Consider the following 20,195-nt stretch of genomic DNA (forward strand, 5'->3'; position numbering starts at 1 on the left):
CCATGTTAAAGGAGGCTGATACCGATATTTTATTTTAGTCCTAACTATCACCCATGCTAAAGGAGGCTGATATCGATATTTTATACAGCCTTCACTATCACTAATGCTAAAGGAGGCTGCTACCAATATTTTATACAGCCTTCGCTATCACTAATGCTAAAGGAAGCTGATACCGATGTTTTATACAGTCCTTACTATTACCCATGTTAAAGGAGGCTGATACCGATATTTTATTTTAGTCCTAACTATCACCCATGCTAAAGGAGGCTGATACCGTTATTTTATATAGTCCTCACTATTACCCATGCTAAAGGAGGCTGATACCAATATTCTATTTTAGTCCTAACTATCACCCATGCTAAAGGAGGCTGCTACCAATATTTTATACAGCCTTCACTATCACTAATGCTAAAGGAAGCTGATACCGATATTTTATAGTCCTCACTATTATCCATGGTAATGGAGGCTGATACCAATATTTTATACAGTCCTCACTATCACCCATGCTAAAGGAGGCCGATACCGATATTTTATACAGCCTTCACTATCACCCATGCTAAAGGAGACTGATACCAATATTTGATACAGTCCTCACTATCACCCATGCTAAAGGAGGCTGATTCCGTTATTTTATACAGTCCTCACTATTACCCATGAAAAAGGAGGCTGATACCGATATTTTATACAGTCCTCACTATTACCCATGTTAATGGAGGATGATACCGATAGTTTATTTTAGTCCTAACTATCACACATGCTAAAGGAGGCTGCTACCGATATTTTATACAGCCCTCACTATCACTAATGCTAAAGGAAGCTGATACTGATTTTATACAGTCCTCACTATTATCCATGGTAAAGGAGGCTGATACTGATATTTTATACAGTCCTCACTATTATCCATGCTAAAGGAGGCTGATACCGATATTTTATACAGTCCTCACTATTATCCATGCTAAAGGAGGCTGATACCGATATTCTATACAGTCCTCACTATTATCCATGCTAAAGGAGGCTGATACCGATATTTTATACAGCCATCACTATCACTAATGCTAAAGGAAGCTGATACCGATATTTTATACAGTCCTCACTAATATCCATGCTAAAGGAGGCTGATACTGATATTTTATTCAGTCCTAACTATCACCCATGCTAAAGAAGGCTGCTACCGATATTTTATACAGTCCTCACTATTACCAATGTTAAAGGAGGCTGATACCGATATTTTATTCAGTCCTATCACCCATGCTAAAGGAGGCTGCTACCAATATTTCATACAGTCTTCACTATCACTAATGCTAAAGGAAGCTGATACCGATATTTTATACAGTCTTCACTATCACCCAAGCTAAAGGAGGCCGATACCAATATTTTATACAGGCCTCACTATCACTAATGCTATAGGAGGCCAATACCAATATTTTATACAGTCTTCACTATCACCCATGCTAAATGAGGCTGATACCGATATTTTATTCAGTCCTATCACCCATGCTAAAGGAGGCTGCTACCAATATTTCATACAGTCTTCACTATCACTAATGCTAAAGGAGGCCGATACCAATATTTTATACAGTCCTCACTATCACCCATGCTAAAGGAGGCTGATACCGATATTTTATACAGCCTTCACTATCACCCATGCTAAAGGAGGCTGATACCGATATTTTATACAGCCTTCACTATCACCCATGCTAAAGGAGACTGATACCAATATTTGATACAGTCCTCACTATCACCCATGCTAAAGGAGGCTGATACCGTTATTTTATATAGTCCTCACTATTACCAATGTTAAAGGAGGCTGATACCGATATTTTATTCAGTCCTATCACCCATGCTAAAGGAGGCTGCTACCAATATTTCATACAGTCTTCAGTATCACTAATGATAAAGGAAGCTGATACCGATATTTTATACAGTCTTCACTATCACCCAAGCTAAAGGAGGCCGATACCAATATTTTATACAGGCCTCACTATCACTAATGCTAAAGGAGGCCGATACCAATATTTTATACAGTCCTCACTATCATCCATGCTAAAGGAGGCCGATATCAATATTTTATACAGTCTTCACTATCATCCATGCTAAAGGAGGCTGATACCGATATTTTATACAGCCTTCACTATCACCCATGCTAAAGGAGACTGATACCAATATTTGATACAGTCCTCACTATCACCCATGCTAAAGGAGGCTGATACCGTTATTTTATATAGTCCTCACTATTACCCATGCTAAAGGAGGCTGATACCGTTATTTTATAAAGTCCTCACTATTACCCATGCTAAAGGAGGCTGATACCGATATTTGATACAGTCCTCACTATCACCCATGTTAAAGGAGGCTGAGACCAATATTTTATACAGTCCTCACTATTACCCATGTTAAAGGAGGCTGATACCGATATTTTATTTTAGTCCTAACTATCACCCATGCTAAAGGAGGCTGATACCGTTATTTTATATAGTCCTCACTATTACCCATGCTAAAGGAGGCCAATACCGATATTTTATACAGCCTTCACTATTACCCATGCTAAAGGAGGCAGATAGCGATATTTTATACAGTCTTCACTATCACCCATGCTAAAGGAGGTTGATACCGATAATTTATACAGCCCTCACTATCCCCCATGCTAAAGGAGGCTGATACCGATATTTTATACAGTCCTCACTATCACCCATGCTAAAGGAGGCTGATACCGATATTTTATACAGTCCTCACTATCACCCATGTTAAAGGAGGCTGATACCGATATGTTATACAGTCCTATCACCCATGCTAAAGGAGGCCGATACCGATATTTTATGCAGTCTTCACTATCACCCATGGTAAAGGAGGCCGATACCGATATTTTATACAGTCCTCACTATCACCCATGCTAAAGGAGGCCGATACCGATATTTTATACAGTCTTCACTATCACCCATGCTAAAGGAGGCCGATACCGATATTTTATACAGTCTTCACTATCACCAATGCTAAAGGAGGCTGATACCGATATTTTATACAGTCCTCACTATCACCCATGTTAAAGGAGGCTGAGACCAATATTTTATACAGTCCTCACTATTACCCATGTTAAAGGAGGCTGATACCGATATTTTATTTTAGTCCTAACTATCACCCATGCTAAAGGAGGCTGATATCGATATTTTATACAGCCTTCACTATCACTAATGCTAAAGGAGGCTGCTACCAATATTTTATACAGCCTTCGCTATCACTAATGCTAAAGGAAGCTGATACCGATGTTTTATACAGTCCTTACTATTACCCATGTTAAAGGAGGCTGATACCGATATTTTATTTTAGTCCTAACTATCACCCATGCTAAAGGAGGCTGATACCGTTATTTTATATAGTCCTCATTATTACCCATGCTAAAGGAGGCTGATACCAATATTCTATTTTAGTCCTAACTATCACCCATGCTAAAGGACGCTGCTACCAATATTTTATACAGCCTTCACTATCACTAATGCTAAAGGAAGCTGATACCGATATTTTATAGTCCTCACTATTATCCATGGTAATGGAGGCTGATACCGATATTTTATACAGTCCTCACTATCCCCCATGCTAAAGGAGGCCGATACCGATATTTTATACAGCCTTCACTATCACCCATGCTAAAGGAGACTGATACCAATATTTGATACAGTCCTCACTATCACCCATGCTAAAGGAGGCTGATTCCGTTATTTTATACAGTCCTCACTATTACCCATGCTAAAGGAGGCTGATACCGATATTTTATACAGTCCTCACTATTACCCATGTTAATGGAGGCTGTTACCAATATTTTATACAGCCTTCACTATCACTAATGCTAAAGGAAGCTGATACCGATATTTTATACAGTCCTCACTATTAGCCATGCTAAAGAAGGCTGCTACCGATATTTTATACAGTCCTCACTATTACCAATGTTAAAGGAGGCTGATACCGATATTTTATTCAGTCCTATCACCCATGCTAAAGGAGGGTGCTACCAATATTTCATACAGTCTTCACTATCACTAATGCTAAAGGAAGCTGATACCGATATTTTATACAGTCTTCACTATCACCCAAGCTAAAGGAGGCCGATACCAATATTTTATACAGGCCTCACTATCACTAATGCTATAGGAGGCCGATACCAATATTTTATACAGTCTTCACTATCACCCATGCTAAAGGAGGCTGATACCGATATTTTATACAGCCTTCACTATCACCCATGCTAAAGGAGACTGATACCAATATTTGATACAGTCCTCACTATCACCCATGCTAAAGGAGGCTGATTCCGTTATTTTATACAGTCCTCACTATTACCCATGCTAAAGGAGGCTGATACCGATATTTTATACAGTCCTCACTATTACCCATGTTAATGGAGGCTGATACCGATAGTTTATTTTAGTCCTAACTATCACCCATGCTAAAGGAGGCTGCTACCGATATTTTATACAGCCTTCACTATCACTAATGCTAAAGGAAGCTGATACTGATTTTATACAGTCCTCACTATTATCCATTGTAAAGGAGGCTGATACTGATATTTTATACAGTCCTCACTATTATCCATGCTAAAGGAGGCTGAAACCGATATTTTATACAGTCCTCACTATTATCCATGCTAAAGGAGGCTGATACCGATATTCTATACAGTCCTCACTATTATCCATGCTAAAGGAGGCTGATACCGATATTTTATACAGCCTTCACTATCACTAATGCTAAAGGAAGCTGATACCGATATTTTATACAGTCCTCACTAATATCCATGCTAAAGAAGGCTGCTACCGATATTTTATACAGTCCTCACTATTACCAATGTTAAAGGAGGCTGATACCGATATTTTATTCAGTCCTATCACCCATGCTAAAGGAGGCTGCTACCAATATTTCATACAGTCTTCACTATCACTAATGATAAAGGAAGCTGATACCGATATTTTATACAGTCTTCACTATCACCCAAGCTAAAGGAGGCCGATACCAATATTTTATACAGGCCTCACTATCACTAATGCTAAAGGAGGCCGATACCAATATTTTATACAGTCCTCACTATCATCCATGCTAAAGGAGGCCGATATCAATATTTTATACAGTCTTCACTATCACCCATGCTAAAGGAGGCTGATACCGATATTTTATACAGCCTTCACTATCACCCATGCTAAAGGAGACTGATACCAATATTTGATAGTCCTCACTATCACCCATGCTAAAGGAGGCTGATACCGTTATTTTATATAGTCCTCACTATTACCAATGTTAAAGGAGGCAGATACCGATATTTTATTCAGTCCTATCACCCATGCTAAAGGAGGCTGCTACCAATATTTCATACAGTCTTCACTATCACTAATGATAAAGGAAGCTGATACCGATATTTTATACAGTCTTCACTATCACCCAAGCTAAAGGAGGCCGATACCAATATTTTATACAGGCCTCACTATCACTAATGCTAAAGGAGGCCGATACCAATATTTTATACAGTCCTCACTATCATCCATGCTAAAGGAGGCCGATATCAATATTTTATACAGTCTTCACTATCACCCATGCTAAAGGAGGCTGATACCGATATTTTATACAGCCTTCACTATCACCCATGCTAAAGGAGACTGATACCAATATTTGATACAGTCCTCACTATCACCCATGCTAAAGGAGGCTGATACCGTTATTTTATATAGTCCTCTCTATTACCCATGCTAAAGGAGGCTGATACCGTTATTTTATATAGTCCTCACTATTACCCATGCTAAAGGAGGCTGATACCGATATTTGATACAGTCCTCACTATCACCCATGTTAAAGGAGGCTGAGACCAATATTTTATACAGTCCTCACTATTACCCATGTTAAAGGAGGCTGATACCGATATTTTATTTTAGTCCTAACTATCACCCATGCTAAAGGAGGCTGATATCGATATTTTATACAGCCTTCAATATCAGTAATGCTAAAGGAGGCTGCTACCAATATTTTATACAGCCTTCACTATCACTAATGCTAAAGGAAGCTTATACCGATGTTTTATACAGTCCTCACTATTACCCATGTTAAAGGAGGCTGATACCGATATTTTATTTTAGTCCTAACTATCACCCATGCTAAAGGAGGCTGATACCGTTATTTTATATAGTCCTCACTATTACCCATGCTAAAGGAGGCAGATACCGATATTTTATACAGTCCTCACTATCAACCATGCTAAAGGAGGCCGATACCGATATTTTATACAGCCTTCACTATTACCTATGCTAAAGGAGGCCGATACCGATATTTTATACAGTCCTCACTATCACCCATACTAAAGGAGGCTGATACCGATATTTTATACAGTCCTCACTATCACCCATGTTAAAGGAGGCTGATACCGATGTTATACAGTCCTAACTATCACCCATGCTAAAGGAGGCCGATACCGATATTTAATACAGTCTTCACTATCACCCATGCTAAAGGAGGCCGATACCGATATTTTATACAGTCCTCACTATCACCCATGCTAAAGGAGGCCGATACCGATATTTTATACAGTCCTCACTATCCTCCATGCTAAAGGAGGCCGATACCGATATTTTATACAGTCCTCACTATCACCCATGCTAAAGGAGGCCGACACCGATATTTTATACAGTCCTCACTATCACCCATGCTAAAGGAGGCTGATACCAATATGTTATACAGTCCTCACTATCACCCATGCTAAAGGAGGCTGATACCAATATTTCATACAGTCTTCACTATCACTAATGATAAAGGAAGCTGATACCGATATTTTATACAGTCTTCACTATCACCCAAGCTAAAGGAGGCCGATACCAATATTTTATACAGGCCTCACTATCACTAATGCTAAAGGAGGCCGATACCAATATTTTATACAGTCCTCACTATCATCCATGCTAAAGGAGGCCGATATCAATATTTTATACAGTCTTCACTATCACCCATGCTAAAGGAGGCTGATACCGATATTTTATACAGCCTTCACTATCACCCATGCTAAAGGAGACTGATACCAATATTTGATAGTCCTCACTATCACCCATGCTAAAGGAGGCTGATACCGTTATTTTATATAGTCCTCACTATTACCAATGTTAAAGGAGGCAGATACCGATATTTTATTCAGTCCTATCACCCATGCTAAAGGAGGCTGCTACCAATATTTCATACAGTCTTCACTATCACTAATGATAAAGGAAGCTGATACCGATATTTTATACAGTCTTCACTATCACCCAAGCTAAAGGAGGCCGATACCAATATTTTATACAGGCCTCACTATCACTAATGCTAAAGGAGGCCGATACCAATATTTTATACAGTCCTCACTATCATCCATGCTAAAGGAGGCCGATATCAATATTTTATACAGTCTTCACTATCACCCATGCTAAAGGAGGCTGATACCGATATTTTATACAGCCTTCACTATCACCCATGCTAAAGGAGACTGATACCAATATTTGATACAGTCCTCACTATCACCCATGCTAAAGGAGGCTGATACCGTTATTTTATATAGTCCTCTCTATTACCCATGCTAAAGGAGGCTGATACCGTTATTTTATATAGTCCTCTCTATTACCCATGCTAAAGGAGGCTGATACCGTTATTTTATATAGTCCTCACTATTACCCATGCTAAAGGAGGCTGATACCGATATTTGATACAGTCCTCACTATCACCCATGTTAAAGGAGGCTGAGACCAATATTTTATACAGTCCTCACTATTACCCATGTTAAAGGAGGCTGATACCGATATTTTATTTTAGTCCTAACTATCACCCATGCTAAAGGAGGCTGATATCGATATTTTATACAGCCTTCAATATCAGTAATGCTAAAGGAGGCTGCTACCAATATTTTATACAGCCTTCACTATCACTAATGCTAAAGGAAGCTTATACCGATGTTTTATACAGTCCTCACTATTACCCATGTTAAAGGAGGCTGATACCGATATTTTATTTTAGTCCTAACTATCACCCATGCTAAAGGAGGCTGATACCGTTATTTTATATAGTCCTCACTATTACCCATGCTAAAGGAGGCAGATACCGATATTTTATACAGTCCTCACTATCAACCATGCTAAAGGAGGCCGATACCGATATTTTATACAGCCTTCACTATTACCTATGCTAAAGGAGGCCGATACCGATATTTTATACAGTCCTCACTATCACCCATACTAAAGGAGGCTGATACCGATATTTTATACAGTCCTCACTATCACCCATGTTAAAGGAGGCTGATACCGATGTTATACAGTCCTAACTATCACCCATGCTAAAGGAGGCCGATACCGATATTTAATACAGTCTTCACTATCACCCATGCTAAAGGAGGCCGATACCGATATTTTATACAGTCCTCACTATCACCCATGCTAAAGGAGGCCGATACCGATATTTTATACAGTCCTCACTATCCTCCATGCTAAAGGAGGCCGATACCGATATTTTATACAGTCCTCACTATCACCCATGCTAAAGGAGGCCGACACCGATATTTTATACAGTCCTCACTATCACCCATGCTAAAGGAGGCTGATACCAATATGTTATACAGTCCTCACTATCACCCATGCTAAAGGAGGCTGATACCGATATTTTATACAGTCCTCACTATCCTCCATGCTAAAGGAGGCCGATACCGATATTTTATACAGTCCTCACTATCACCCATACTAAAGGAGGCTGATACCGATATTTTATACAGTCCTCACTATCACCCATGTTAAAGGAGGTCGATACCGATATTTTATACAGTCCTCACTATCACCCATGCTAAAGGAGGCTGATACCGATATTTTATACAGTCCTCACTATCACCCATGCTAAAGGAGGCTGATACCGATATTTTATACAGTCCTCACTATCACCCATGTTAAAGGAGGCTGATACCGATATGTTATACAGTCCTATCACCCATGCTAAAGGAGGCCGATACCGATATTTTATACAGTCTTCACTATCACCCATGGTAAAGGAGGCCGATACCGATATTTTATACAGTCCTCACTATCACCCATGCTAAAGGAGGCCGATACCGATATTTTATACAGTCCTCACTATCACCCATGCTAAAGGAGGCCGACACCGATATTTTATACAGTCCTCACTATCACCCATGCTAAAGGAGGCCGATACCAATATGTTATACAGTCCTCACTATCACCCATGCTAAAGGAGGCTGATACCGATATTTTATACAGTCCTCACTATCCTCCATGCTAAAGGAGGCCGATACCAATATTTTATACAGTCCTCACTATCACCCATGCTAAAGGAGGCCGACACCGATATTTTATACAGTCCTCACTATCACCCATGCTAAAGGAGGCTGATACCAATATGTTATACAGTCCTCACTATCACCCATGCTAAAGGAGGCTGATACCGATATTTTATACAGTCCTCACTATCCTCCATGCTAAAGGAGGCCGATACCGATATTTTATACAGTCCTCACTATCACCCATACTAAAGGAGGCTGATACCGATATTTTATACAGTCCTCACTATCACCCATGTTAAAGGAGGTCGATACCGATATTTTATACAGTCCTCACTATCACCCATGCTAAAGGAGGCTGATACCGATATTTTATACAGTCCTCACTATCACCCATGCTAAAGGAGGCTGATACCGATATTTTATACAGTCCTCACTATCACCCATGTTAAAGGAGGCTGATACCGATATGTTATACAGTCCTATCACCCATGCTAAAGGAGGCCGATACCGATATTTTATACAGTCTTCACTATCACCCATGGTAAAGGAGGCCGATACCGATATTTTATACAGTCCTCACTATCACCCATGCTAAAGGAGGCCGATACCGATATTTTATACAGTCCTCACTATCACCCATGCTAAAGGAGGCCGATACCGATATTTTATACAGTCCTCACTATCACCCATGCTAAAGGAGGCCGATACCGATATTTTATACAGTCCTCACTATCACTCATGCTAAAGGAGGCCGATACCGATATTTTATACAGTCTTCACTATCACCCATGCTAAAGGAGGCTGATACCGTTATTTTATATAGTCCTCACTATTACCCATGCTAAAGGAGGCTGATACCGATATTTTATACAGTCCTCACTATCACCCATGTTAAAGGAGGCTGAGACCAATATTTTATACAGTCCTCACTATTACCCATGTTAAAGGAGGCTGATACCGATATTTTATTTTAGTCCTAACTATCACCCATGCTAAAGGAGGCTGATATCGATATTTTATACAGCCTTCACTATCACTAATGCTAAAGGAGGCTGCTACCAATATTTTATACAGCCTTCGCTATCACTAATGCTAAAGGAAGCTGATACCGATGTTTTATACAGTCCTTACTATTACCCATGTTAAAGGAGGCTGATACCGATATTTTATTTTAGTCCTAACTATCACCCATGCTAAAGGAGGCTGATACCGTTATTTTATATAGTCCTCACTATTACCCATGCTAAAGGAGGCTGATACCAATATTCTATTTTAGTCCTAACTATCACCCATGCTAAAGGAGGCTGCTACCAATATTTTATACAGCCTTCACTATCACTAATGCTAAAGGAAGCTGATACCGATATTTTATAGTCCTCACTATTATCCATGGTAATGGAGGCTGATACCAATATTTTATACAGTCCTCACTATCACCCATGCTAAAGGAGGCCGATACCGATATTTTATACAGCCTTCACTATCACCCATGCTAAAGGAGACTGATACCAATATTTGATACAGTCCTCACTATCACCCATGCTAAAGGAGGCTGATTCCGTTATTTTATACAGTCCTCACTATTACCCATGAAAAAGGAGGCTGATACCGATATTTTATACAGTCCTCACTATTACCCATGTTAATGGAGGATGATACCGATAGTTTATTTTAGTCCTAACTATCACCCATGCTAAAGGAGGCTGCTACCGATATTTTATACAGCCTTCACTATCACTAATGCTAAAGGAAGCTGATACTGATTTTATACAGTCCTCACTATTATCCATGGTAAAGGAGGCTGATACTGATATTTTATACAGTCCTCACTATTATCCATGCTAAAGGAGGCTGATACCGATATTTTATACAGTCCTCACTATTATCCATGCTAAAGGAGGCTGATACCGATATTCTATACAGTCCTCACTATTATCCATGCTAAAGGAGGCTGATACCGATATTTTATACAGCCTTCACTATCACTAATGCTAAAGGAAGCTGATACCGATATTTTATACAGTCCTCACTAATATCCATGCTAAAGGAGGCTGATACTGATATTTTATTCAGTCCTAACTATCACCCATGCTAAAGAAGGCTGCTACCGATATTTTATACAGTCCTCACTATTACCAATGTTAAAGGAGGCTGATACCGATATTTTATTCAGTCCTATCACCCATGCTAAAGGAGGCTGCTACCAATATTTCATACAGTCTTCACTATCACTAATGCTAAAGGAAGCTGATACCGATATTTTATACAGTCTTCACTATCACCCATGCTAAATGAGGCTGATACCGTTATTTTATATAGTCCTCACTATTACCCATGCTAAAGGAGGCTGATACCAATATTCTATTTTAGTCCTAACTATCACCCATGCTAAAGGAGGCTGCTACCAATATTTTATACAGCCTTCACTATCACTAATGCTAAAGGAAGCTGATACCGATATTTTATAGTCCTCACTATTATCCATGGTAATGGAGGCTGATACCAATATTTTATACAGTCCTCACTATCATCCATGCTAAAGGAGGCCGATACCGATATTTTATACAGCCTTCACTATCACCCATGCTAAAGGAGACTGATACCAATATTTGATACAGTCCTCACTATCACCCATGCTAAAGGAGGCTGATTCCGTTATTTTATACAGTCCTCACTATTACCCATGCTAAAGGAGGCTGATACCGATATTTTATACAGTCCTCACTATTACCCATGTTAATGGAGGATGATACCGATAGTTTATTTTAGTCCTAACTATCACCCATGCTAAAGGAGGCTGCTACCGATATTTTATACAGCCTTCACTATCACTAATGCTAAAGAAAGCTGATACTGATTTTATACAGTCCTCACTATTATCCATGGTAAAGGAGGCTGATACTGATATTTTATACAGTCCTCACTATTATCCATGCTAAAGGAGGCTGATACCGATATTTTATACAGCCTTCACTATCACTAATGCTAAAGGAAGCTGATACCGATATTTTATACAGTCCTCACTAATATCCATGCTAAAGGAGGCTGATACCGATATTCTATACAGTCCTCACTATTACCCATGTTAAAGGAGGCTGATACTGATATTTTATTCAGTCCTAACTATCACCCATGCTAAAGGAGGCTGTTACCAATATTTTATACAGCCTTCACTATCACTAATGCTAAAGGAAGCTGATACCGATATTTTATACAGTCCTCACTATTAGCCATGCTAAAGAAGGCTGCTACCGATATTTTATACAGTCCTCACTATTACCAATGTTAAAGGAGGCTGATACCGATATTTTATTCAGTCCTATCACCCATGCTAAAGGAGGCTGCTACCAATATTTCATACAGTCTTCACTATCACTAATGATAAAGGAAGCTGATACCGATATTTTATACAGTCTTCACTATCACCCAAGCTAAAGGAGGCCGATACCAATATTTTATACAGGCCTCACTATCACTAATGCTATAGGAGGCCGATACCAATATTTTATACAGGCCTCACTATCACTCATGCTAAAGGAGGCTGATACCGATATTTTATACAGCCTTCACTATCACCCATGCTAAAGGAGACTGATACCAATATTTGATACAGTCCTCACTATCACCCATGCTAAAGGAGGCTGATTCCGTTATTTTATACAGTCCTCACTATTACCCATGCTAAAGGAGGCTGATACCGATATTTTATACAGTCCTCACTATTACCCATGTTAATGGAGGCTGATACCGATAGTTTATTTTAGTCCTAACTATCACCCATGCTAAAGGAGGCTGCTACCGATATTTTATACAGCCTTCACTATCACTAATGCTAAAGGAAGCTGATACTGATTTTATACAGTCCTCACTATTATCCATGGTAAAGGAGGCTGATACTGATATTTTATACAGTCCTCACTATTATCCATGCTAAAGGAGGCTGATACCGATATTTTATACAGTCCTCACTATTATCCATGCTAAAGAAGGCTGATACCGATATTCTATACAGTCCTCACTATTATCCATGCTAAAGGAGGCTGATACCGATATTTTATACAGCCTTCACTATCACTAATGCTAAAGGAAGCTGATACCGATATTTTATACAGTCCTCACTAATATCCATGCTAAAGAAGGCTGCTACCGATATTTTATACAGTCCTCACTATTACCAATGTTAAAGGAGGCTGATACCGATATTTTATTCAGTCCTATCACCCATGCTAAAGGAGGCTGCTACCAATATTTCATACAGTCTTCACTATCACTAATGATAAAGGAAGCTGATACCGATATTTTATACAGTCTTCACTATCACCCAAGCTAAAGGAGGCCGATACCAATATTTTATACAGGCCTCACTATCACTAATGCTAAAGGAGGCCGATACCAATATTTTATACAGTCCTCACTATCATCCATGCTAAAGGAGGCCGATATCAATATTTTATACAGTCTTCACTATCACCCATGCTAAAGGAGGCTGATACCGATATTTTATACAGCCTTCACTATCACCCATGCTAAAGGAGACTGATACCAATATTTGATACAGTCCTCACTATCACCCATGCTAAAGGAGGCTGATACCGTTATTTTATATAGTCCTCACTATTACCAATGTTAAAGGAGGCAGATACCGATATTTTATTCAGTCCTATCACCCATGCTAAAGGAGGCTGCTACCAATATTTCATACAGTCTTCACTATCACTAATGATAAAGGAAGCTGATACCGATATTTTATACAGTCTTCACTATCACCCAAGCTAAAGGAGGCCGATACCAATATTTTATACAGGCCTCACTATCACTAATGCTAAAGGAGGCCGATACCAATATTTTATACAGTCCTCACTATCATCCATGCTAAAGGAGGCCGATATCAATATTTTATACAGTCTTCACTATCACCCATGCTAAAGGAGGCTGATACCGATATTTTATACAGCCTTCACTATCACCCATGCTAAAGGAGACTGATACCAATATTTGATACAGTCCTCACTATCACCCATGCTAAAGGAGGCTGATACCGTTATTTTATATAGTCCTCACTATTACCCATGCTAAAGGAGGCTGATACCGTTATTTTATATAGTCCTCACTATTACCCATGCTAAAGGAGGCTGATACCGATATTTGATACAGTCCTCACTATCACCCATGTTAAAGGAGGCTGAGACCAATATTTTATACAGTCCTCACTATTACCCATGTTAAAGGAGGCTGATACCGATATTTTATTTTAGTCCTAACTATCACCCATGCTAAAGGAGGCTGATATCGATATTTTATACAGCCTTCAATATCAGTAATGCTAAAGGAGGCTGCTACCAATATTTTATACAGCCTTCACTATCACTAATGCTAAAGGAAGCTTATACCGATGTTTTATACAGTCCTCACTATTACCCATGTTAAAGGAGGCTGATACCGATATTTTATTTTAGTCCTAACTATCACCCATGCTAAAGGAGGCTGATACCGTTATTTTATATAGTCCTCACTATTACCCATGCTAAAGGAGGCCGATACCGATATTTTATACAGCCTTCACTATTACCCATGCTAAAGGAGGCAGATAGCGATATTTTATACAGTCTTCACTATCACCCATGCTAAAGGAGGTTGATACCGATAATTTATACAGCCCTCACTATCCCCCATGCTAAAGGAGGCTGATACCGATATTTTATACAGTCCTCACTATCACCCATGCTAAAGGAGGCTGATACCGATATTTTATACAGTCCTCACTATCACCCATGTTAAAGGAGGCTGATACCGATATGTTATACAGTCCTATCACCCATGCTAAAGGAGGCCGATACCGATATTTTATACAGTCTTCACTATCACCCATGGTAAAGGAGGCCGATACCGATATTTTATACAGTCCTCACTATCACCCATGCTAAAGGAGGCCGATACCGATATTTTATACAGTCCTCACTATCACCCATGCTAAAGGAGGCCGATACCGATATTTTATACAGTCTTCACTATCACCAATGCTAAAGGAGGCTGATACCGATATTTTATACAGTCCTCACTATCACCCATGCAAAAGGAGGCTGACACCGATATTTTATACAGTCCTCACTATCACTCATGCTAAAGGAGGCCGATACCGATATTTTATACAGTCTTCACTATCACCCATGCTAAAGGAGGCTGATACCGTTATTTTATATAGTCCTCACTATTACCCATGCTAAAGGAGGCTGATACCGATATTTTATACAGTCCTCACTATCACCCATGTTAAAGGAGGCTGAGACCAATATTTTATACAGTCCTCACTATTACCCATGTTAAAGGAGGCTGATACCGATATTTTATTTTAGTCCTAACTATCACCCATGCTAAAGGAGGCTGATATCGATATTTTATACAGCCTTCACTATCACTAATGCTAAAGGAGGCTGCTACCAATATTTTATACAGCCTTCGCTATCACTAATGCTAAAGGAAGCTGATACCGATGTTTTATACAGTCCTTACTATTACCCATGTTAAAGGAGGCTGATACCGATATTTTATTTTAGTCCTAACTATCACCCATGCTAAAGGAGGCTGATACCGTTATTTTATATAGTCCTCATTATTACCCATGCTAAAGGAGGCTGATACCAATATTCTATTTTAGTCCTAACTATCACCCATGCTAAAGGAGGCTGCTACCAATATTTTATACAGCCTTCACTATCACTAATGCTAAAGGAAGCTGATACCGATATTTTATAGTCCTCACTATTATCCATGGTAATGGAGGCTGATACCGATATTTTATACAGTCCTCACTATCACCCATGCTAAAGGAGGCCGATACCGATATTTTATACAGCCTTCACTATCACCCATGCTAAAGGAGACTGATACCAATATTTGATACAGTCCTCACTATCACCCATGCTAAAGGAGGCTGATTCCGTTATTTTATACAGTCCTCACTATTACCCATGCTAAAGGAGGCTGATACCGATATTTTATACAGTCCTCACTATTACCCATGTTAATGGAGGCTGTTACCAATATTTTATACAGCCTTCACTATCACTAATGCTAAAGGAAGCTGATACCGATATTTTATACAGTCCTCACTATTAGCCATGCTAAAGAAGGCTGCTACCGATATTTTATACAGTCCTCACTATTACCAATGTTAAAGGAGGCTGATACCGATATTTTATTCAGTCCTATCACCCATGCTAAAGGAGGCTGCTACCAATATTTCATACAGTCTTCACTATCACTAATGCTAAAGGAAGCTGATACCGATATTTTATACAGTCTTCACTATCACCCAAGCTAAAGGAGGCCGATACCAATATTTTATACAGGCCTCACTATCACTAATGCTATAGGAGGCCGATACCAATATTTTATACAGTCTTCACTATCACCCATGCTAAAGGAGGCTGATACCGATATTTTATACAGCCTTCACTATCACCCATGCTAAAGGAGACTGATACCAATATTTGATACAGTCCTCACTATCACCCATGCTAAAGGAGGCTGATTCCGTTATTTTATACAGTGCTCACTATTACCCATGCTAAAGGAGGCTGATACCGATATTTTATACAGTCCTCACTATTACCCATGTTAATGGAGGCTGATACCGATAGTTTATCTTAGTCCTAACTATCACCCATGCTAAAGGAGGCTGCTACCGATATTTTATACAGCCTTCACTATCACTAATGCTAAAGGAAGCTGATACTGATTTTATACAGTCCTCACTATTATCCATGGTAAAGGAGGCTGATACTGATATTTTATACAGTCCTCACTATTATCCATGCTAAAGGAGGCTGATACCGATATTTTATACAGTCCTCACTATTATCCATGCTAAAGGAGGCTGATACCGATATTCTATACAGTCCTCACTATTATCCATGCTAAAGGAGGCTGATACCGATATTTTATACAGCCTTCACTATCACTAATGCTAAAGGAAGCTGATACCGATATTTTATACAGTCCTCACTAATATCCATGCTAAAGGAGGCTGATACCGATATTCTATACAGTCCTCACTATTACCCATGTTAAAGGAGGCTGATACTGATATTTTATTCAGTCCTATCTATCACCCATGCTAAAGGAGGCTGTTACCAATATTTTATACAGCCTTCACTATCACTAATGCTAAAGGAAGCTGATACCGATATTTTATACAGTCCTCACTATTAGCCATGCTAAAGAAGGCTGCTACCGATATTTTATACAGTCTTCACTATCACCCAAGCTAAAGGAGGCCGATACCAATATTTTATACAGGCCTCACTATCACTAATGCTAAAGGAGGCCGATACCAATATTTTATACAGTCTTCACTATCACCCATGCTAAAGGAGGCTGATACCGATATTTTATACAGCCTTCACTATCACCCATGCTAAAGGAGACTGATACCAATATTTGATACAGTACTCACTATCACCCATGTTAAAGGAGGCTGAGACCAATATTTTATACAGTCCTCACTATTACCCATGTTAAAGGAGGCTGATACCGATATTTTATACAGCCTTCACTATCACTAATGCTAAAGGAAGCTGATACCGATATTTTATACAGTCTTTACTATTACAAAACACGACATTTGTAGTATCCTTACTTGCTTCCTGATCCCGCAGATGTCTTATAGAAAAGCTGTGTTCAGAGTTGGCCTTTGGAAATTCCACAAGTAGTTTCTCCTACTATATTACTGATACATACGGAAAAGACCTTGAAAATGAAAACCATTCATAGGGCATACATGTCTCAGTGCCAGAGGCAACATTTCATTCAGGGAGAATGGGTGTTGTATAAGAGATGGACAGTAATTAGTTAGACAATGTCTAGATCAGTGGTCAGGGAACAGGGGTAAATTACCCCACAAGGGGTAAATATGAAATACCTGGGGGTAATGGACGAACAGCCAGGCATGCATATGAACCATGCTATAATATAGAATGAATCATATGCATGCCCGGCTGTTCCCCAGGGAAGCTCTAAGCCGGACGCCCGCTGAGATGTTATTACCAGCGGGCGCCCGGCTCCTTCCCTGCAGCGCCGCATTAGCCGGAGGCTGGAGTTCTCTTCTGAACTCCAGCTTCTGGCTCTCTCCATGTGCACTATGGGAGAGATGTCATGACGTCTCTCCCATAGTTCCGTGGAGCAGCCAGGCGGACAGGACGGCGGCGGATGCAGGAGCGGGGATTAAGGTAAGTGTTTTTTTTTTGTTTTTTGTACAAGCGGCACTATAGGGGCATTATATGGGGGCACTACTACAGGGGCATAACTATGGGGGCACTACTACAAGGACATAACTATGGGGGCACTACTACAGGGGCATTATGAGTTGTATCATATAATATTTCTGCCAGTTGCTAATTCAGACATGGTTCATTTGTTAATGCTGAAATGAATGGCACGATATCCTGTATAATTTATTTTTTGTGTCAATAAAAAATGTGTTGAAAAAAAAAAAAATATATATATATTCTATGAAAGATCTGTTTTGGGATCACCAATGACTGTGAAATAAATAGACATAAGAGTACAGAGAATAAAACACTGATCAATATTGGGGAATTTGGAATAAAGAATGTATTATTACAATATATAATGATATACAACAAGTGAGAAAGACACGTATATATAAACATAAATATGAGCAATTAATGGTACGACTCAGAATTTCCTTATTACCTTATTACACACGCTTCATTCTATATTCACATTTCTAATTCTATTAATGTATTACTGACTGCATATAATCTATGCATGTTACCGCTAACAATAAAAGTTATATATTATACATGTGCATCAATGACAGACAACCTCTTCTAGTTCTTCCTTGGTGTTAGCAGAACAAGGCAGTGACCCTCCTGATGAGTAGAGACCATTGGGAGCAGTGGTATAACTAGGAGGGGTCGAGCATGAAACATGAAGAATGATTCTTCCTTCCCCGGGGCTCTCTCTGCTCGAGTCACCGCAGGTATGTATTGGTGGGGCTAAGCTGTCGTGGTAAGGGGATGGGAGATCACCGCTCACCGCAAGTGTGTATTGGGGAAGGGGGACAGAGGGGAACAAGCTGCCGCAGAGGGGGGGGGGGGCAAACCTCACATGACAGTAGTTGTGTGTTAATTGTATCATGTGTGGTGCCAGGGAGGGGAGGGGGGCTACATTTGTGTGAAAGAGGTGTGTGTGTTGGTGTAGGCTTTCTCAATGTGTATGTGTGTATCTGTGTCAGTGCGTGTCTGTGCGCTGAGAGACAACGCAGGGGGGAGGTGATGGTTTGCTGAGAGACGATGCAGGTGGGGTAGGTGATGGTGTTATGAGAGACGATGCAGGGGGAAGGTGATAGTGTGGCTGAGAAACAACACAGGTTGGGAGGTGATGGTGTGCTGAGAGACGACGCAGGATGGGAGGCGATAGTGTGGCTGAGAAACAACACAGGTTGGGAGGTGATGGTGTGCTGAGACGATGCAGGTTGGGAGGTTATGGTGTGCTGAGAGACGATGCAGGGGGGAGGTGATAGCGTGGCTGAGAGACGTCGCAGGGGGGGAGGTGATAGTGTGGCTGAGACGACGCAGGGGGGAGGTGATAGTGTGGCTGAGAGATGATGCAGGGGGGAGGTGATAGTGTGCTGAGACGACGCAGGGGGGGAGGTGATACTGTGGCTGAGAGATGATGCAGGGGGAGGTGATAGTGTGCTGAGATGACGCAGGGGGGGAGGTGATAGTGTGCTGAGACGACGCAGGGGGGAGGTGATAGTGTGGCTGAGAAACAACACAGGTTGGGAGGTGATGGTGTGCTGAGACGATGCAGGTTGGGAGGTTATGGTGTGCTGAGAGACGACGCAGGGGAGGGAGGTGATAGTGTGGCTGAGAGACGCAGGGGGGAGGTGATAGTGTGG

The sequence above is a fragment of the Taudactylus pleione genome, unplaced genomic scaffold (assembly GCF_031769625.1).
Source record: "Taudactylus pleione unplaced genomic scaffold, aTauple2 ptg001285l, whole genome shotgun sequence".
Taxonomy (NCBI): Eukaryota; Metazoa; Chordata; class Amphibia; order Anura; family Myobatrachidae; genus Taudactylus; species Taudactylus pleione.